Consider the following 22,665-nt stretch of genomic DNA (forward strand, 5'->3'; position numbering starts at 1 on the left):
GTAGCGCTTGTTCCTTTTGAGTTTCTATAACTTTTTGTTGGTGATGAAGGTTGAGGGGAATGGGAGGATATAGATGTTCAAGCCTCTCCTTCTTTGTTATTTAATGCTAGTCTGATACTAATACTATTTGTGTTTTCCTGAACAACGGCAAATCAGAGGAGAAGCAGATTAACCAGACTGTCTCAACTCATAAAGCAGAGAGAACAGAAGAAGGTAAGATGGTTTCTAGATAGGACAGAATAATTTGAGACATTTGTCTAGTAGTCTGTAGAACATGCTTATTTTCCTTTTGTGTACATGTGTGCCTTTTCTGATAATGGGATGCAGAAGAATCCTGAATCCCAAGAAATCATTAACATTATGGAAAGTTTCCTGGTCTGGGACTTTTTCCAGAATACAGGTCAACGTGTTCCATCACCTGTATGCTAAGGACACTCAATGGGATTAGAGGAAGGAGAATGAACAAATTGAGGAAACAAAATCATCTCATAGATAGTGATTTAAAGCACAGCATTAAGTTCCTTTAAAACTATGAGGGAACTAAGTAGTCATTTACAGCAATCTATCTCTATGAAAACAAGTCTGAAAACATAGGCCAGAAAGGATCTGTGTGAAATCACACAGAGAGTCAGAGGCAGAGCCCAGCCTAGAATGCAACTCTCCTGACACACAGCCCAGCATACTTTTGACACCGTTGGTTATGCTAAGATTGGAATCACAAATTGTCTCTCCTGATATATGCTGTATTTATTTATTTATTTATTTATTTATTTATTTATTTATTTATTTAATTTTTTATTTTTTTAAGTTTTATTGTTGTTTAAAATATTACAGATGTCCCTTTTTCTCCCCAATGACCCGTTCCACCCCGTTCCTTCCCCCTCCCCAATCCCTCTCCCCACCATTGTCCATGTCCTTGGGTTGTGTATATATGCACATAAATTCTTTGGTTACTCTCTCCCCCTCCACCCACCTGCCCTCCTCCATCCCTCCGACATTCATCAGTCTCATCTATGCTTATGCTGTATTTTTTTAAACCCACAAGAAGCTCATACACTAGTGTTCCTTTCCTGATCATCGCTGGTACAAGGTTTGATTCTATTTACATGAGGGAAGAGGAAATATGATTTAGAGCTCCTATCATCTTTTTGAGAATGCTCATCTAGAGAAGAACAATAGGTTCATTCATTTAAGAAGTGGCAATTTTCAAATGAATATTATCAAAAGCCTTATGGTAAAATATTCAAAACTAGTCTGATAAGCCTGTCAAAGATAAAGACCCAACTCAGGCTAATATGGGTAATAGGCTAGTATATTAATTAGAATTTACTTTTCTTTCTATTGTCAATGCTAACAATTTATTTGAAATAAAGCCTGCTACCTTCATTAATGTCTGTAGGTAAATGATAACTTGTTAAAATTTCAGTGAGTCTATTATTTCAGTCTAGGAATAAAGGCTGAATCTGATAACTGGTATCAAAGTAGAAGGCCTTATTAAAGCAAATAGGTGGTTCACTTTCACAACACAAAATGTGGTAGATTGTTCATTTTCTTTTCCTTTTTAAAAAAATACTCAATTTTAATTCTTTTAAGCTATTGGCCAGATCCTGGCTCATGTAATTGCCAGTAGTTTGTCTTTTGTGAAGACATTAGCCCTCTTTGAGACTTAAACATAACAAACAACATTTACTAATAATTACTTTTTAAAAAATCTCCATGTCACAAAGTGATAAAGACTTTATAAAATGGCATTAAGAGATGAGGTTATGCCTATATGGCACAAAATTATAAGCGTAACCTTGAAGTGTTTTTTCAGTAACTCCAAAAGGCAGACTATGAACAGCTGTAATTTACACCAATACAAAAAAAAAAGAGAGAATTAAACAATCTGTATTCTCTATTTGTAGACATCATTTCTTAGAAATAATCCTTTTCCTCTCAAATTGCATGCATACCTCAAGAAATATGGTTGCCCCAAAGCGAACATTCAGGCATTGAAAGAATAAGGTTCACTGCTCTCTCTGAAAGCCATCAGCAAAGACTATTTAGAACCCAAGACTCCAAGGACTTAAGAAATCCAGAGAACTGTAAAAATAACTTATTGCTTGTTTATATGAAGCTGTCCATCATTAATCTAATTTAGTTCACTGAACTTTGCTTAGTACTGTTACAAATATGTCATATTTTAGAAGCAAGAGTTAATTCTCCAAAACTCCAAACAAATTTTTCTGCAGCACCTGAAAAATCTGAGAGTGAACAAAGCTTACATGGATCTAAGATAACTTAGGTTTCCAAGTTCCAGAAGTCAATTTTAGACTGGAAATGTCTGCTGCATTTCAACAAGATGGACTTTCAAGAATGGACTTTCAAGAATGCTATTCCCTTATTTTAAATTCCTAGCAACAACACAAAGGCTGATCCTGGATGTGGCCTGGACCACAAGAACGTACAAGTGGAAGATAACTCTACAAACTACTTCCTTTTACACATTTGTCAGAAAAGTTCAGGGGTGGTACTGTTGAACTGAAAAGAAACAGGGATCGAGAAGTGGAGAAGATGAGAAGCCTAAGCAAGTGTGAGTGTGTGAGTGAGTGAGTGAGTGAGAGTGAGTGTGTGTGGGTGTGTGTGTGTGTGTGTGTGTAGGGGGCAGGCATTAAGCCATATAGAACTTAGTGGTTAGTGCATTTTAAATATGCTATAGAGACCTAGAATATCACTATAACTGGAAAGTTCCATTTCTAAGAGTGGAGAGCTAGGTGTTGTACAGCATGGGCTAAGGACAAATGAGGATTCAAATTTCCTCAAAGCCCTCATTTTTCTCTTTTCAGGTATGATAGAATGGAAATATATTTAATGCAATGAAATAAAACATTTGTCACTGAAAAGAAAAAAAATCACCAGGCTCATTAAGCACAAGTCACATAATGAATGCCTAGTATGAACTCTAAGCAGTCCAGCTTTCTTCTTTCTACAGTTTTCTTGTGGCTGTTGGCTGCTAAGCTCAGGTGATTAGGGCACAATGCTAATGACTCAAGAGTCAAAGGTATGATGTCTATTGTCAAAGGTTCTCTTCCCACATGATTAATTGGCTTTTCTTAGTTCCATGGCTTGAGACCACACACCCCCTGCAGCCATCTTACAATACCATGCCCTTGATCAGAAGGTAGAGGATGCATATCCGTGCTAATTCCTTACTGTGACTGAAAAAGTACTTTATAGTTGTGCCTTTTGCTCCACTCAAAGTGAGTCAGCAGCATTAATTGTGTGGTGTGGGCCATTCCAATAGTACCTTGGCAGCCTTAAAAGATTATTGAAGTAGATAACTGCAGTAAAGAAGGAGGGGTGTGTTTTAGTCAGCTTGGTCTGATATAACAAAATATCATAGGTTGGGTGGGTATAACAACAGAAATACATTTCTTACACTACTGGAGGTTGGGAAGTCCAAGATCAAGGTGCCAGCAGATTTGGTTCCTGATGAGAGCCCTCTTCTTGGCTGTGTCCACACATGGTGGAGAGACAGAGAGACAGAGAGACAGAGAGACAGAGAGAGAGAGTGCGCAAGCGAGCTCTGGTCTCTCTTTCCCTTCTCATAAGGGCACAAATACCATCATAGGGGTCCTGCCATCAGACCTCATCTAACTACCTTCTAAAGGCCCTAACTCCAAATATCATCATGTTGAGGGGAGGGTTTCAACATATGAATTGGGGAGGACACAAAAATTAAGTCCATAACAGGGTACTAACATGACTTCTCTGTAACAGTGTTTGTCAATGGGTGCTCTGCAGACCACCTGCATTCAAACAACCTGGACTTCTAGTTAAAATGCATGTTCTTGGGCCTCTACCACAAGATCTAGAGTAACAGAATTTCTAGGGGTGGGGCTTGTAGTTTCATATTTAATAAGCCCCCTTTCCCAGGTGATTCTGATATACGTTAAAGTTTGAAAGCCACTGCCTAGAGCAGGAGTTCTTAAATAAGAGGTGGTCATCAGAACCCCCAAGGAACTTTGTTAGAATGTACATGCCTATGCCACAGGCCCAGACCTAATGATTCAAAATCTCTTCTGGGGATAGGCCTTGGTATCTGTGGTAGTGGCAGTGGAAGATAGCTACTGTAATGCTGGCAAACCAAGTGCTGTCTGAAAACCTTTATATGTACTACTTCATTTAATCCCTACAACCCTTTCAGGTATGTACCATTATTCCTCATTGTGCATGAATGGTAACTGGGGCAGGCTCACAGAAGTTAAGTGACTTAGCCAGAATCACAGAGCTAATAAGTGGTGATCCTGGGGTGGTGTATCCTTGGTGGAGTAATACTGCCCTAGAGATTTTTGGGGGGGGTCATTTCAGGGCCACAACATCTTTAAAGTGCTCTGATCCTCTTACATGACAAGGCTTACAGAGCCTGAAAGTATGCTGGCCTTCCCTTCACTGTGACCAGAACTGGGGAGCTGTTTTTCAACACTCTAAGAAGGTTTAACCCACAAATAAAAAGAAGAGCAACTAAAAAAAAGGAGTACAAGGTTCTTAGCCAAATACTTTCAGTCCTACTCAGTAGGAAAAAAAAAAAAGGGGAGAAAATTGCTTTTAGAATTAAGACAGGAAAAAAGCTTAAACTCAGACTCCAGATTTTTCCAAAGCAAAAGTGGGAGGCCCATCACAAACAACAAAATGCTTTGGTTAAATTAAAAATTAATGCTGTCATGATAACCAAGATGTTTGACTTTACAGCCCAAAGAAAATTCCTGTGGGTGTTCAGAGAACTTGCTTGTGACCTGACAACTGGCTACTTCAGAAGGCGAAGTTTCACAGTTGTAACAGCAGTATAGTGTAGTAGTAATAATTTAAGAGCTGGGAGGAACTGCATACACTGCAAATTTAGTCACATTTAAGCAACATGTCTCAAAATACTGACCTGAGAAACTGGTTTATTGAAATTTAGGCTGGGGTGGGATGAGGATTGGTATTTTAAAGACAGAACAATCTATTAGGGAGATTTGGAGAGAGGAGACAAAAGAGCAAGAGGAAAGAAAAATATATGCACCAGTATCTACTTTAGCCACTTTTCTCAAACCAGAGCTCACTCTATGCTGCTTTAGCACCATTTGTATCAGAATCCCCCTCCCCTCCCCCACTTACAAACCCTCTCCTGTGCAGCACTTCTAATTAATCTCCCAAATCACCTAGCTCTATTCTTCTGCCAAAGTTTCAGTTATACCTACAATATAGAGAGCCACAAAACACCAATAGGAAAGCAAAGCAAAACACATTTATATCACCTCTAACCATATTCAGGATTAATGTATTGATTGAACCTCACCATGACCTCCACAGTGGAAGGTGGCCTTGCCACTGGTCCATTTTATTATTTTCTTGCCCCAACCTCTCACTTTACATGTCCTTATTGTAATCCTTCTTCCACTTCACTTCCTATGTAAACACCCAAGCTTGTCATAACGTCTACATTTGAACAACCATTCATTTTATAGACATTACAAGTAAAATATATGGTCCTGCAAGGGATATTACAGACATCCATTAATTTACTGTTTTGTGTTTGGTACAGGAGCTATATAATATTCTACATATATTCAGTTCTCCAGAAGGTAGCTTAATCAATATGATACCTCAGGCAACCTGAAATACTTAAAGAAACATAAAAGCAAGATTGTCAGACCAAAAAAATGTTATGTCCACTGGCAGAAGTTTAACTGCTTTGGAGGCTGCAGAAGATATATGTATATATTTAGAAGATTATAGTAAAATCAATGATAGGAAAAAGTTAAACTGATGTATATAAAAGGTACTGAGGAAGAGAGAATTCTGTGCTGAGGACCCTAAGGCAGGGACTTCTAGGTTCTAATCCTTGCCTGCCAACCTTGAGCACTACAGTGGTTTCAATAACATTTTCTACCTCTGAGTGTCATTAGACATTTATGAAGAGAATGCTTCACATAGGGAAACCTGTAGTATCACCTTGAGCCAACCAGTCTCTTCTTTGTGTCTCAGTTTTGATACCAGCCAAGTGGGGTAGGCAGTTAAACTACTTGCCTTTAGTTGCCTTTGAGCCCTATGATTTCAATACCATACTCTGGTTTATCCCAAAGGGCTGTTCTGAGGCTCAAATGAAATATTCAAAATGTAAGGGCTATAAAAGTTTTAAAGTGCTATACAAATGTAAAAGTGTTTTAAATTATGCATCTCCAAATATAACCAACAACTTACACGTGGTCTCCAAAACAAAGCAAATGGGCTTCTGGGCTTCGATTTCCAATTATTCCCAAGACATAAGAGTTTTCTTTGTCCCAATTATCAGAAGCAAAGAGAGCAAAAGGTTCAAATTATAATCTTTATTAAGAAGATTGTAAGTCATTTAGAAATGCTGTGCACATATGTGGCTAGGCTGATTTATTTTCACTGCTTGTGGGCCCCCTGAATAGCTTTAACTGTGAAGACTAATAAAAATGCTAGGAAAGTTGAAAGTGAACAAAATTATATTAAATTTCAACCTCTATTCTGCAGTGGTTTTTATGAAGGGGGCATACTGTCTTACATGCTTCTAATCTCATCACATGGTTTATAAGCCAGCTATTAGTTAGCTGTTTTAGCATGTGATTAATCTTTTAGTATTTGAAAATCCACGTGGTGCACTACTATGTGTTTGTAGCTAGAGACTGAATCTGCATACTTGCCTCAGAAACACTGGGATCTAAGGCATGGTCAGAACCCTGTTTGTATAAAAGACACTACCTAGGGCCTCTCCAGATCCCCAAGAGAAACAATGCAGAAGACATTCTTTCAGTAAACAAATATCCATTAAGAACTCAATAGGTGTCACATACTGTATTAGTTGCTGGGAACACATAGATGAAAAAAGAGGGGTCCCTTTCTTAACAGTTCATATAATCTAAAATACAGAGAGAAACAATGGTCAATTCCTATGATGCTAAAACATATTCCAAAATAAAGAAAGTAAGGTAAAAACACACAAACTCTTCCTGGGTTGGAAGTAGGGAGCGCTATACCCTAGGAAGGCAGGGAATTTAAAGAACATACAGGTACTTGGGATTTTTTATTCAATCCAAAGTACACCACTTTCTAAATAATACTGCATTAGGGGCACTCTCTTTATTTTGAAATCTCTTCTCAAGGCATGCCCACTCTGAAGCTATTTACACTACTATAAATGCAAACAAGGCTGAAAGCTACCATAACTTACCCTGCGGTTTGTTAATGGACAGAAATGCTTGAATGTAATTAAAGCAAGTGCAACAAAAGGTTTACATACTATCGACCAACTAGCCCACAGGATGGACCTCTAAGATCCTTCCAAAACAGTGTGCAAAAAGTGATTTAAAAGATCCAGAGACACTGAAGCATTCAATGATCGACTTATTTCAGAGGGAAGGGGGTGGGTGGGAAGGGATTAACCAATGAACTTATATGCATATATGCATAGCCCGTGGACACAGGCAACAGTGCAGGGAAGGCCTGGGGAGTGGAGCAGAGGGGGTCAATGGGGGGGGGCACATCTGTAATACTTTCAACAATAAAAATAAATTAAAAATAAAAAAATAAAAAACATGTGTTCATAAAAAAGAGACTGATAAAACCAGCATGAGTTTGATTTTCCATTTATATTAAATGTTGGTATACTTTCTTCCAATTTGGTGAACAGGTAACAAGTAAATAATCTTACAGCTTTTTCATATATATACACACACACACACAAATATACTACTGATATATAATTCTGGTCCAGAATATCATAAATTCACCCATTTAAAGTGTATAATTCAATGTTTTTTAATGTATCCAGAGATTTGTACAATCAGTACAATCAATTTTAGACATTTTTATCACTTCAAGAATAACCCTCATATAAATGAACAGTTACTCCTCATTGACCCAATTCCATGTCCCAAGCCCAGCCCTAAGCAACCACTGATCTACTTTCTATCTCTACTGATTTTCCTATTCTAAGCACTTCACATAAATGACATCCTATGTGGCATTCTGTGCCTCACTTCTTTCACTTAGCATAATGTTTTCAAAGCTCATCCATTTTGTAGTAGGTATTAGTATTTCATTTCTTTTTTATTGATGAATAATATTCCATTATAAGTATATACCTCAATTTGTTTATTCATTCATCAGTTGATGGACATTTGAGTCATTTGCACTTTTTAGCTATTGTGAATAATCTTATCGTTTCTTACATCAGTTTCTAATTTAACATGCACATCACTAAATACTGGTCCAGATATTAAAAGATACTTTTTTATAAGCTGACCATTTCCCATTTCCTTCCCAAGTCACCAAAATCAATAAAACATATAGGGAAAAACTGGACAACAGATCTTCAATAGGCACATAACAGGCACTTAAGAAATATTTGCTGACTCAGAGAATTAATGAATGAGAGAAATATTTCCTTTAAACCCCTGCTTCTCCTTTTAATCACGTCCCAACCAGTGCCACCTGATACTGCATGATGGAATGTTATAACTGGAAAAGACCATGGCATCCAGGATTCATCCAAGTGTGGTTGAAGAACAACGTGTTTCAGAACCACCAAAAGAGGTTGCTATAAATATCTTTTTGTGCCCCTCCCAAGAATCTCAGAGAATTTAATTCAGTAAATCTTGGGGGTAAGGCCACAGGAAGCTGTGTTTGTGACAAGCACCCCAGCTAATTCCAACACATAGTAAAGGTTGAGGATTACTGATCTAGTCCAACCTTCCCATTCTACAGAAGAGGAAATTTAGAACTCAGATGGGGAAGTGACATGCTCAAGTCCCAGAGTATGGTAGAGATAGAGTCACAGGGACCTGAGGTTATGAATCCCAGTATAGTACCTTCCATTACCTTGGTATCCTCCTTTATCACATCTCCATCTTTCACAGACTTGCTCCATAAGTGTCAGTGTCTGACATACCTTAAGTGTTCAATAAATAGTAGCTATCATTGTTTTGGTCCTGTGTGAACTAGATAACAAAAGGGCCTCTTATTTGGCACTGTTTGCCAACATAACAAATATAGGCCCAAGAAGAGAATACCATATCCAGGAGGAAGGTCTCTGTGTTCCCTGACCCAAATGTTGAAAAAGAGCCTAACTGGAAACTGTCTTCAATCATGGTGGCCAAACGTAGAGACATTTCATATCCAGGATCCTAAAACCACTCTATAAACCCACTGTGATCTATTTAAAGGAGCCAGGTCTTTTTAAAGAAAAATGGTTTCTGCCAAGTATTCTATCAGAAAGAAATCATAAAGTAGGTGAGTTCAGCCATGACTAAAAGGTAATGGAAATTTTTCTAAGAGAAAGTGGATATGCCTATCAGAAAGTTAGACTCAGTGTTAACCCATTACCATGAAACAGTGAAGAAAATTATAGGAGACTTTTACATTTTTCTTTAAGTTTTTAAATTACAAAAGTAGTGATTTGTTATAATGAATCGAACAAAACAGGTGAATAAAGAAAAAGTTCATAATCTCTCCTTCCCCCTTCTGATCTTCCTTTCCAAATGTATCAATTTGGAATCACACATACAAATATAAAGCTAAAAAGCCAAGTCTGGCAGTGAAGTAAAAGGCAATCGAATCTGCTTGAAAGGGGGAATATAGCCTGAGGTAAGTGATGAATATTTTAATAGCTACTATGGAAAATTGAATAGGTACATGTAAAAAGTCTTCCCAGCAGCTCTGAAGGCCCCAGATGAAGTTGTAGACCATGTGCACTGGTTGTGGCATTGGTCCCTACAAAGGTGTGATTTTCTCTGCAGGTGTTCAGCCATAGATGTTGGAACATAGTGGTGTTTAGATTGATCCAAGAATGGTGGATTTTCTGGGCAGGTTTAGTGATAAGAAGACTCTAGAATTAGATAAGGCTATTAGCAAAAGGAGCATGATACAAAGTTTAGCCTGAATAAGAAGGGAAATACTATCGAAAAGGGGTCACAAGGCTTCTCATGAGAATCAACTTGGAAATAATTGTACATTTTAGGTTCCAAAGCAAAAGGTTGAAGGGTATTCCCATTATCCCTTTCAGTTGCAAAATGCAGTTATCTTTGAATCAACAGACTTGCAAGTACCACCTCCAAATAATAAATGGGTTTTTTGAGTAATATGTACCATGGTACTAATGCCTTAGATTACTTTTTTTATTAAAGTAGAGTTGACATACAACATTATATTAGTATCAGGTGTACAATATAGTGATTCTACATTTATATACCTTACAATGTGATCACCACAATAAGTCTAGTAACCATCTGTCACTGTACAAAGTTATTATGATATTATTGACCATATTCCCTGTGCTGTACATTACATCTCTGTGACTTATTTATTTTATAGCTGAAAGCTTGTACCTCTTATTTTCATTCTCCTTTTTCAAGAAAAATAAAGACAAAATAAAAGAGCTGAAAGGCTATGTTGATGGCTCCATATGAAGCTTTAATTCAATTTTTAATATCATGTATTTTTGTGATTATAATATATCCTAATTGTAGAAAATTTGAAAGCTACACAAAAGAACTTAAAAATGAACTTCTACAACAGCATCCAAGGATAAAATAACTAAACTACCTTAGCATATATATGTATATATAGTTTTGTGTCATGTTTAAATGCATAGTTCTGGAACTAGATCGGCTGAGTTCTCAGCCAAGAACAGCCATTCCAAGAGCTTTGCAACCTGAGGCAAATTACTGAACTTCTGTGTCTCAGTTTACTTTTCTGAAAATGGTACTAACAATACTACTTACCTCTCAATGAGATAGATTATGAGGATGAGTTAATACATATACAGCACTTAGAACAGTGCACAGAACATAAGTCCCCAACTCTGTGTGTGTGTGTGTGTGTGTGTGTGTGTGTGCGCGCGCGCGTGCACACATGAGGTTTTTGTGATCATGGTGTTTGGTTCAAACTCAGTATTACAGCCACCCATTAAAGAGGGTGTTAAATAAGAACTAGGGCATGGACCTAAGAAAAATGGACTTTTCTGTATCCTGGAAAATTGACAGCAGATCATTTGTCCAAGGACAGCTGGGCACTGATTTGGCCCTCTTTCCCTAATTGAGGATGTGACCTTGTTAATGCTGAGTTTGGTTTAAAAAACAGAAAATCCTGTTAGTTCTAAAAATCCCCCTAAGTGGAAATACAGATTATTAGTATAAGGTTTTTTTTCTAGAATGGTGATATAGACTTCGAGTATTAAAAAACAACAACTAATGTTGCAAGGGGAAAATAAATCAGTTATGTTTTATAATTTGGCAGGACTGTTCCCTTTACAGATAGTAGTACTGGCAGCTGTAAATCTATAGGGAACTAGGAACCAGACTAAGTCCATGCTAAGATATGCTGCATCTGTTCCCACCTTCTGAGGCCTTTTCCTTGTCAAGTTAAATCAGGAAATATAATGTGTGGTCCTTTCCCCAGCAACCCATAACTCACTAGAAATACTGCATGTGTTATCAGAAGTGGGATGTGAAATACTGCAATAACCGTGTATTTTATTTATATTTATAATATAAACAATAAGAGTCCAAATAACACTTAATTACTTGGGAGTAGTTAGATAATGGAAAGTTGCATTTTGGAGTAAATATAGGCCATTATTTATCATATATTGCAATTATTTGTCCTAATTTATCTTTGTTATTGTTCTATGTTTTACACATATACATTTTCAGTGTTACGTAAAATGATCTATTGCTTTTTCTTGATCATTTCTTCCTTTATTTTTATTATTAGAAAGTCCTCCAAGTTACTTTTATTTTATTGTAATTATTATATACTTTCCTTTTTACATTTAAGATTTTAATCCTTCTGAAATTTGCATTTAACGTTGACTAGCTTATCTTGTTAGTGATATAAGCATAATAATTACTACCATGTATTCAGCATTTGAGTATTGTGTACTGAGATAAGCATTTTATGTGCATCATATACACTTTTTATCATTCTCACTGTAAGTACAAACAATAATTAAAAGCATAAACATTTTTAAAAAGAAAATCCAAAATCTCTCTACCTGTAATTAACATTTTGGTGAATAATTTTTATACATTTTCATATACTTACATGCACATGTAGATGTACAGAAATACATAGAAGTATACAGAAATTGAATTATGCTGCTTTGTAACCTATATTTTCCATTAAATTGTATATGGATATCTTTCCATATCAATAAATGTACGTTTACATTATCTTTAATATGTACATAGGAATTGGCTAAGTTGACACATTACAATTTACCTACCCAATCCACTATTACAGCCAGTAAGATTGTTTCCAAAGTTTTGTTACTATAAACAAAATGTTAATGAATATTCTTGTGTATATATCTTTTAGCACTTAGATTTATCTTCTTAGAATAAATTCTTAGTGAAATTACTAGATCATAGAAGGTATTTACATTTTATATTTTTATACAGATTGCCAAATAAACCTCTGGAAATGTACTAACTTAAACAGTGCATTAGATTAACCATATGTCCACAGCGTTGCCAATACAAAGTTTTGTTAATATTTTAAACATTCTCTAATCTGATAGGTGAAAACTATTAGTTTTTATTTGCAGTTTGTCAGTTGGTATTTATTCTTTTATGGAATTCTGTTTATAACTTTTCACCATTTTTCCATTGAGACATTTATTTAATCCATGTGTAGTTCTTTATATATTAAGAATATCTATCCTTAGTTATGTGTCACAGATATTTTTCCCAGTTTTTTTAAAATCTTGATTATGATATTCCTTTGCCATACAGGTTTTTTAAAGATTAAATATATTAACCTTTTCCTTTAAGTCTTCAGTCTCCATAAAATGATTTAAAAATCCTCCTTGATCTCAAAACTTTAAAAATATTATAAATATAAAATGCATTATAATTAAATATAGAAATATTAAAATAATGTAAAATATTTCCTAATGCCATTATAATTTAGCTTTTACATTTAAATCTTTGATCCAGTGAGAATGAATTTTGATTTAAATAGCAAGTATAGATGTAGTTTAATAAATTTCTCCTGAAATGACTAATCCTGTTGTCTTAACCACATTTATTGAAAAAGCCATCCTTTCCCTCAATGCATGGGTTTGAAATGCCTCTTTATCATATCTTAAAATTCATAGTATACTTGCGTTTATTTCTTTGGACACTGTTCTGTTACATTGATCTGTCTTTCCCTGCACAAGTACCACAGTATTTAATTATCATAATTTCTAGTATTATTTACATGCAGAAGGGTAAGTTCCTTATGATTCTTCTTCAGAATTTCATCTGGTATTTACTTTGGTATTTGATGTGATATAAATACCTCATTTTTCCTCAAATGGTGTCAAAATTATTCTTATAATGTTACTAACTCATTTATGTTCTGAGAGGGAAGAAAAGTGGCAGACTATGGCATTGGGGACTGTGAATAACTGAGCATAAACCTATGAAAGCACTAGCTTTTGTGAACATGTTTCTAGGTGAAAATAAATGTGAAAAACCATTGTTGCATAATAGCACTGTCCAATAGAACTTTCTACAGTAATGGGAATGTTCTGTAGCTTCATTTTCCAATATGGTAATCATTAGCCACATGTGGCTATTGAGCACTTGAAACGTGGCTAGTGTGACTGTGGAACTGAATTTTTAATGTTATGTAATTATAAACCAATTTAAATTTATACAACCATATGTCTTTTGGACAGAGCACTTCTAGAGCATAACTACTTAAAAAATCACCCTATTATACTGCTTCATAGCATTATTGGCTGATAATAGATTTAGAAATTTCCTATTAAACCTGAAACTATCATTTAGATAGAGATTTTCAGTAAAGTGCTAAGACTAATCCTGATATCTCAATGGCAACTTGATTAAATAAATATATAATAGATGTCTGCTGTATGCATGGCACTCCAGAATAAGAGACAGATAAGACAGTTTTTAAAAAGTTTCATCTTAGGTAGGGGAGATAACATGATAAGCAAATGATAATAATAGTTCCAGAACAAGAGGAATCAACAAACTGTCAAGAGAGTTCAAAGAAGGGAGAAATTCTTTTTGCTATGGAATGTGAGAGAGAAATTAGGGAGGGTTGCATGGAAGAGATGGCACTTCAGTTGCTTCTTGAATATGATTCATTCTCAACAGGCAGAGAAGTAGAATATGAGGGGGAGGGGGGAAACGCTCCAGGTTAAAAGAATGGCAGAAGCAAAGGTACAAAGAATGGATAACAAAGTTTATGTTGGACACTGGTGAGGGGTCTGGTCCAACCAGATTATCATATGAGCAGGAGGGTAGTAAAAAAAATAAGGCTAACTAGGTAGACTGAGGCTAAATCTCAAAGGGCCTCAGACTTGTGTCTGAAGAATCTAGTCTTGATGTTATAGCCAGTGGGGAGAAAAATAAGTTGCTTTAGACTAGTGTCACCTGAGCTCAGGACCTCAGAGCAATAGATTTGTGGTATCAATAAAATAAAATTTCCCAACTTACTTTTATTACCTTGGGGAAATCACTTAAATATTTGGATCCTCGGTTTCCAGCATATATAATAAGAAAAGATCACCCACCTCACAAGATTATTTTGAAAATTAAGCAAGATAAGGAAAGGGGAAAAGCACTTAACAAATAAAACAAGCATAACATAAATATTAAAATTTCATAACAAAGTGCAGTTATTTAGATGTTTCCTGAATGTGTGACACACACTCAAGTAAGCCAGGACAAAGCAATGTATCCAAGCATAGTAACAGACGATAAAAGAGAAGACTCTAAAACAGAGCCATAGTGATAATTTTTTAAAAGCGTAATTTCAGCAGGGAAACTGATAGACAACACCTCATTTGGGTCACCAGATGTTTAAAAGATGATAGATTCTTTTGGTTAGTAGTAAGAAAGGTCATCTAGTTCACTCTCCCAAATCTAATATTTGAACTCACACCAGACTATATGCATACCTGGAGTAGTGGAGAAATTCCTAGGGTTATAATACAACCTATTTAATGTATCAGGCATCTCTAATTGTTAGAAATTCTTTCAGATTCAATGACAATCCATACCACTTAATATCCACTCACTAGATATCCAAAACTTTTAAGTAAAGAACTAAATGAGCTTCAGGAAGATTTGTCCTAATATGTAAAGTATATTGAATTGGTGAGCAGATGAAAGACAGCAAGAAGAGGCAATTCTAGTGGGCCAGGTCAAGAATCCAGAAGACCTGAAAAAAAAGAATCATGAGGACTTGACAGAGAGTGGTGACAGTAGGGATACAAAGGAGAAAAACTATTCCAGAGACAGAACTCAGGGCATTTAATAAAAATAGGATGCACAAGGCAGGAATGAATGAGGCATGTAGGAGTCACAGATGAATAAGATTGGGGGGTTCAAATAAGTGTTTGAATAAATTCTACATGCCCAATAAACACCCAGATAGAGGACTAAATCAAGACAGGTGAAAAAACATCTTGGAACTCAGGAAGGAAGACAAGGTACAGCTACATGAAAAGGTGAGGTATAAGTGGGGGAAAATAAAACAAGCAAGAAGGCTAAAACCAGGCTCTTTGGCACAAAGGATATATATTTAAGTTCTGATCAAAGACTTGGAGCCATGGCTGTAGCCAGGGAAGACAGAAAGAAACTGGCCCACAGTGAATTCACACCAGTGCCTTTGATCTCATTGGGGGCCAGCTCAAAGTGAACCAGCACAAAGAGCTTGAATTCTTGGTGGCTTTGGCTAAATGGAGACACGAAGTACACCTTTCATCAGGCCTTATGTTGGCCAGGCATATTTTACTTCGGCAAATCCCTTGGCATTGACAGCTCAGAATCTAAACTTACTTAATAAGAGGCTTATTTTCAAGTTCTAGCTCAGGATAATTAAGGCACACATTGCACATTCAACATTTATCTTTCTGTACCAAGCTGGTTCTGATCATGACTTCCTGATATAGGCTCAAGAAGCAAACCTCAGAGGTTGAGATATGGGCTGCTGGCTATAGCTAGAAACCAGCCATGAAAGTCCTGTCAAACCACACCTTGAGGTTTGCTAGTGATTTTTCTTACTTTTATACCTTATTACAAAACAACTGAAACTTAGGATTTTTTTTTCCACTTAGTTACAGTGCATTTTAATCAAGAAGCTTATAGTACTTTGCAAATGAAGAAGGCAATGTGTGCATTCTCCTATCAGTCCTGGCTGCAATCAGTACTGCCACAGTTATGGAAATATCCAAGTACAAGTCAGGGAACATATTTTTCTCCTTTAAGTTTCATCAGGCTGCAACAACCTGCCACAGGATCTACTCAGGCTATCAAACTGTATGCAGTGATTACTTCATTTAAAGAACAGATGTGAACACACAATTCTTTTTTACCAAGGTATATGATCATTTCAACCATATTTTAACTCATTTCACTTTCCAAGCCTTTCTCCTTCTCAAATAGCAAATGTTTTTTCCCTGAGGGACTTCAGTGAACTATACAACCCAACATATTGGATAAAGGGAAGATTGTTGTTTTAAACAAAACTGGAGTAGTCACTTCATTATTCATCTTTTTATAAGGTTGGACCCTTTAGAGTATGTCTTCTTAAAGCTAAATAATATTTCAATGGTTTTGTACCTGTGGAGACATGCCAGGTGCATAATTTGGGTTATTCCCCAGCCAGCCACATCATCAGTTCACCCTGGCAAGCAGCATATGCTTGTAGGGACTCTATCACCATATTGGCAAATAAGAAATTTCTTCTTAATTAGAGAACCTTGCCTCAGGAAATGAATGGGCAAATGAAGACTCAGGTTTGATCTTACCTGTAAAAGCCACAGTCCAGGGGTACCTCTATAATCACCATGCCTGACCAGTGGCTTTAGCCTCTGCATAGAGAGGTCCTAGCAGTAGGAGCCTCTTAGAAACTGAAAATGGCCTGATTGTTCAACCTGTGTTGAGACCACTCAGAAATCAGTGAGGGCAGCAGAGGCTATCAAAGCCAGCTTAAACCCCCAACTCTACTGCTCTGAAGGCCTTTCCTTCACCTATCTGGCAAAAGCAGTGACAGAGGCAGCATTGGTTGCTGCTTGTTCCTCCTTCCAACCAGCTGGGGCTAGAGTGAGAAAACCGGGAGCCTTTGGTGTCTTGCAGCATTTTACCCACATTTAAATATTTTCTATTTAAGTCATCTGCTTCCACCACTGGTAATTATGGGCTCTCTAGCCCAAAGTAGCCTCAAATTGAAGAGCTCATATGGTGAGAAGCATTAAAGCTGAAGCCACCGCATCTGGTCCAGCCATAGCACTGTCAGATAGTAGTGACCAGGGGTTGCATGGCAGAGGAAAAGTAGAAAGGATGGAATGGGTGCAGGTAAGCACTTCCTCCTGAAGCCTTTGCTCTGGTATACCTGGAAATTTCACTCTCCCTTATCCCCAAGGTAGTTCCCTAATTCCTGTGTAGGGAAGCAAGGAGTGTTGAGAAATAAACTCTGAATGGCGAGACCCATCAAAGCCAAAGTGCCTGCGACCCTGTTGGCAAAGAGCCCAGTAGTGCTGCATCGCACCATCACCACTGCTCCTAATACCTCAGGGAGAGCCCTGTGGGAGTGGGGGGGGGGGTCTGGGGTGTCAGTGGGAAATGATCCCCAGTCCCCCACACCTGTCCTGGACACTTAACTCCTTCCCTCCCAGGGGCCCTACAACTGGGGTAGCTTTCCTAGGCAGTAGTGCCTGCTGAACTTGCAAGACCTCAGGGACATGTCCTTTCTTCTCTCCCCAATTCCTTTCTTGGGGTCTGACTCCCACCCACTGCCCCCCAACCCTTTGCTATGTGTTTAATAATCTACAACTTGGTTCCTCTGGCCAGAAAAAGAGAGAAGGAATTCTTGGAAATCTACAGAAGATAAGACTGAATGTAGTGATGGAGGCTAATTATTCCTAAATAGATTCCCCCCACCGGAAACAAACAAACAAAAAACACCCTGGGTAGGTTCCAGAGTAGCTTTCAGTAGAGAAGTACTTTTCCAGTACTTCAGCCCAGCCACAATTCTGGTGGGTGGCCTGGAGGAAACCTTAAATACCTGTTTACTAGTATCTCCCCACTAAGTTCCTGGGTCGCAGAAATGGGGGGAGGGTGGCTGCAGGGACCAGGAGAGAACCCCTGGAACAAAAAAATTATTATAACACACACTTCCTCTGCCAGGTCTCTTTGCCAAACATTTTTCTTAAATGTCTGATAGTAACAAATCAAGTTGCTCCAATCTTGGCCCTAGAGCGACAAGGCGGGTCACACGCAGTAGCCGGGCCTCCTCTCCCTCTCTGGGATTCCTTCACTAGGAGTCTGAAGCGCAACTTGGCGCAGGTCCGTCCTCTCCCCTGAGCAATGGTTCAGAAAGGTCACTCAACTAGAGAAAACGGCTCAAAAGGCAGCGGGGGTTCCTATGGGGAGAGGAGCCGGGACATTCCAGGGTCTGTGCTGGGGTCCCTTCATGTTCTCAGGGTAGGTGGCCAGAAATGGCCTCAGATCGGCAGAGGTAATCTCTTGTCTGGTGCTCGCTGGGAATCCCCGGGAGCAGGAACATATTGCTGGGGAACCCCTCCTGTCTTGATCCCTATCCCTGAGGCAGTTGCTTTCCTGGCCTTGGGCAAAAAAATGTGGGCAGAGTGAGAGGGAACAGCACAGTTGGAAAAAGTGCCTTCCAGGCTGCAGAGCCCGCACGCCAGCCACAGAAAAGACAAAGATCTTGTGGAGGAAATGCAACGCACCGGCTCACCTGCACCCGGCAAGCGGCTGGAGCTCCTCCTTTGTAAGGAGCCCCTGGCTTTGGAAGCTCTGGTCCCTAAACTTTCTGGGAGTGCTGAAGGGAGAGAAAGGAAACTGGCAAGCATTTCCAGGCGTGGGGACCAGGGCTGCTGGAGAGGTAGAGCCTTGTTGACTGCAGCTAGCTTGCTGCCTGCTGTCACCTTAGAATCTAGCACGTTTTACCTTGGTCCTTGTCAGCCAACTGTCCGGGCATTACCTGTCTGAGTCTTGCAAAACAGCTGGCGACGTCCAGCAGGACTCACGCGTGCAGTTCCATGTCTGGGGCGCTGGGTCTCGTGGTCCAGGGCGAAATGGCGAGTCGGGTACCAGAGAGCGCAATCTCGAGCTTTCCGGACGGCAATAGAGGTTGCCCAAAGACAAGCGCGGCTGGAGGAGGAGGAGAAGGAGGGAAGACCGCGTCTTCCACAACGGCGACCACAGCAGCCCCGTCCGTTTTCTCCACTCCCTGTCCTAGCCAAAGAAGATGATAGGAAACTTCTCTCCGCCAAGAGAAGATTTCTAGAGTTGAGCAGAGCTCCTGCGGAGTTTAGGGGGAGCTGGACAGGCAGAGCTTAAAGAAGGTTCCTAAATTACTTGGCCCCTTCGCTAGAATGGCAAGTGCCGCCTCTTGGCTCCGTGACCAGACTCTCCTAAGTCGCCTGCCTTCTAACCTCTTTCTTCTTTGCGACTTTAATTCGGAGCAGCCTTACTCCAGTCACAACTTGCCTTGGCCAAATAAATAGCAGGCAACTCTGCCTGTGGCAACAGCCCTCTCGCCCTGACGGCAGCTCAGGCGGCAGGTGAGAACTATGCCTGTCCGCCTTTCCTGCCTATTCGCTGCTCCAGCCCTTCCAGGGAACCCTCTCTAGTCAGTGCGCAAAAGCCTAGGTCTCCGAAAAGGGAGCGGCTCCCGGAAAGTGCACTCCAAGCAAGCTTCACATCCAGCCACCACTGCTTTCGCCTTCAAAATATTCCTAGAGTGGGAGTAGGAGGGTAGTGGAAATCACCTACAGCTGCGTCTCCGTTGCTAACAGTTTGGTGCCTCCGGGCTGAATGATTGCACTCGAGAGGATGTGGGGATCAGAGAGAACCGCTCTGACGCGTCGCGAAAAAGGGTTGCTGTTCCTCCTCCTCTTCCACACCCCTTGGGTTTGGGAGTGAGAGAGGGGGAGGGAGAGTGGAAAAGACTGCCAACCCTGAGTCCCCCATCTCCTGGATTAAAAAAAAAAAAAAAGCGCTTCTCTCCTACCTTCCCGGGAGAAGGAAAGTGCGTCCCGGCAGCGCCGTCTAGCGTCCGTACCAGAGTAGGCTGCCTACAGAGTTAGGGCGAGCTCCGAACTGAGTACAGACTTGGAAAGCCACTAAGCAAAGTTTTTCAGCTAACCTGATCCCCAATTCTACGTACTGAGCAGGCCTCTAGTTCAGCCAAGAGTTCACCTGCTTGGTTCCCCCAAGGCCAGAACTTAATGCATAATGCTAACTTCCCAGTACCAGAAAACTCCGCTCTTCCACTACTCCCAAGTTACAGATCCTTAAATCTCAGTTCTCCAGCCCTGCCAATCATAGGGTGAGTAGAGAGGGTCCTGGGACCCCAGTATGGGCTCAGAGATTGAACCCAGACCTTGGTTGTTCATGCCTAGTGCCTGAGGCTCGCCAGTGATGCTCCTGACCATCTGCTCCCCAAGGTCATGCCCTGGGAGCTCCTTTTTCTAAGAGTGTAGTTGAGAGGGACTATATGACTTAGGAACTGATAGGGTTTGGATTGCAGAAAATGAGCAGTCCCGTTTCCACGCCAAGTATCTCCCAGAGCATTCCACTCCACTCACACGCACCTTGCATATTAATAAATTTACAGGATTACTCATTTACCGGGTCAGCTGAGCGTTGTGCTCCAGCACTTGCTACTGTGCTGGACTCCGATTAATTTGTCTTTCTCCAGCTGTTCTCCCAGGGCTTCTTCATCTCTCTGCATTGCCTACAAAGGGCCAGCAAGCTAGAGAGAGAGAGAGAGAGAGAGAGAGAGAGAGAGAGAGAGAGAGAGAGCAACTGGGCACTCAGTGCGAATTATGTAGTGCACACCCACTACTTCCCATCTACTTCCTCAGCCACTTAACCTTGGTTCAGCATCCACTTGACTTTCAAGGCCTCGGTTTATGCACAATTAAAATCATTATCCCTCCCTGACCTCTCATGCCAAGTTTATACATTTTTTCCTCTGGTGGACCATCTCACCCATCAAAGCTCAACTTATCCTCCCAGGTTTTTGTTGCTTATATGCAGGGGGAGAAGGGAGAGGGATGGGCTGTACTTGTGAAATAGGGAATATATCCTGCAGTTTCTGCTTGGTTTGTAATAGCTATTCTTTTCAAATAAAAGCCCATTCTTCCAATGGAGACTAGACAGTCAATTTTACCTTACTCTTTGCTATAGAGTTCATGTAAACTTCCCTCTGCTTGCCCTGTGTAGCCCTCATCACTTCCAGCTGAGCACTTCCACGTATAATAACTTTCTGGTCCTCTGTGTCATGTGCTTCCATTGCAGCAACACGAGTGAAAGAACACCACCTCCTCACGTCTCACCTTCCAGTTTGGGTGCCTGGCACTTTAGTCTAAGCATTTAGCATAATGCCAAACCCCAAGGCCCTGGGTCTAAGCTAAGCAGCTCAGGTTGTCATGGGTAAGGTCATTTGATCAAACCAGGAGGCCCCTCATTTGCATTAGGGTACTGAGAAGCCAGCAGCCAGTGTGAAGATAACAGCCAATAATAACCCTAGGCAAATCAAGTAAACACATTAAAAACAAAATATAACAAAAAAATTTCACTTCCTACCCTGTTGATTCCTGCTTTCATCACTTCTGGATACTCAATTTGACCCAACTTCACTCTAGCACCCAGTGCCTCTATGAATCCAAGTTTTGTACCACCCACTCCACCAAAACTTACTCTTCTATGTACCTACCATTTTTTCAGTACTTTCTCTGATGATGATAATGGTTGGTGTTCCAGGCTGATTAATGCCTAACAAGTCTGACTAACCTCACTCTCTTGGGTAACATCCCCCTTCCAGAGACTTTAAGAACACTTTCCAGAATTGGGAATTTAAGGTACCATGGCAGATCATTGGATTTTCTTTGGATAGGAAAAGGCCTCTTGGTACCCATCAAATAGGGCTGCTTGTTTGGCCAATCCTAATGCTCTGGCTTATGGTTAAATGAAATAATCACAAAGAGTCCAGAAAGAAACAAGATGCCAAGAAAATGGGGGAGGAACCAGTGACCTCTCTGCAATGATTTAGTGAGACTTTATGGTCTAGGGACTTGCTCCTCACAGTGTTATTCATGGACTAGCATTATTGGGGCATCACCTGGGAGCTTGCTAGAAAATGCAGAATCTTTGGCCCCACTCCCAGAACAGTTGAGAAACATCTTCAAGAACATCTTTCAATGCTGCCTAACCCAAGAAAGGAAAAAGGGCAGTGAGTATAATCACCCAAGGCTAATAATGAGGATCTAGTGTCACCATTATCATGTGATGAGCACCAAAGAACAAGGCCAGAGTCATATCTGTTTAGGCCAGTTCATCCCAATCTCTTTCATAACTATGTATTATATATCAATTACAGTCAGCATTGCTACCAACCAATACCTTTTTTGCAAATGCCCTTGGTTATATGAAGAAATAGGTGAGAGTGTGGGTATAGTTTAATACAACTAAATCACTACTGCTGAAGAAACAAATCAATTCCCATGTTCCACTAAGGTACAGTCAGTATCATCATCTTCCTAATAATATTAAGAACAGGAGTTTACAGATTTTAGCAACTTATAAGCACTCAATATATGCTTATTGTTTAATGGTGAGAAGAGCT

General features: G+C 39.5%; 1 protein-coding gene across 1 annotated transcript in view; it reads right to left on the reverse strand.

Annotated features, from left to right (window-relative positions):
- The window catches only part of IL1RAPL2 (interleukin 1 receptor accessory protein like 2), an 892,733-nt gene extending 873,635 nt beyond the window's left edge, over nt 1-19,098 (reverse strand). Inside the window, exon 1 of the mRNA XM_087813552.1 lies at nt 19,015-19,098. The gene's annotated coding sequence lies outside the window, so the exon portion shown is untranslated. The remainder of the gene's footprint in view (nt 1-19,014) is intronic.
- Between the last annotated feature and the right edge of the window lie 3,567 nt (nt 19,099-22,665).

This window comes from Miniopterus natalensis, chromosome X (assembly GCF_054644295.1).
Source record: "Miniopterus natalensis isolate mMinNat1 chromosome X, mMinNat1.hap1, whole genome shotgun sequence".
In the NCBI taxonomy this organism is placed as follows: Eukaryota; Metazoa; Chordata; class Mammalia; order Chiroptera; family Miniopteridae; genus Miniopterus; species Miniopterus natalensis.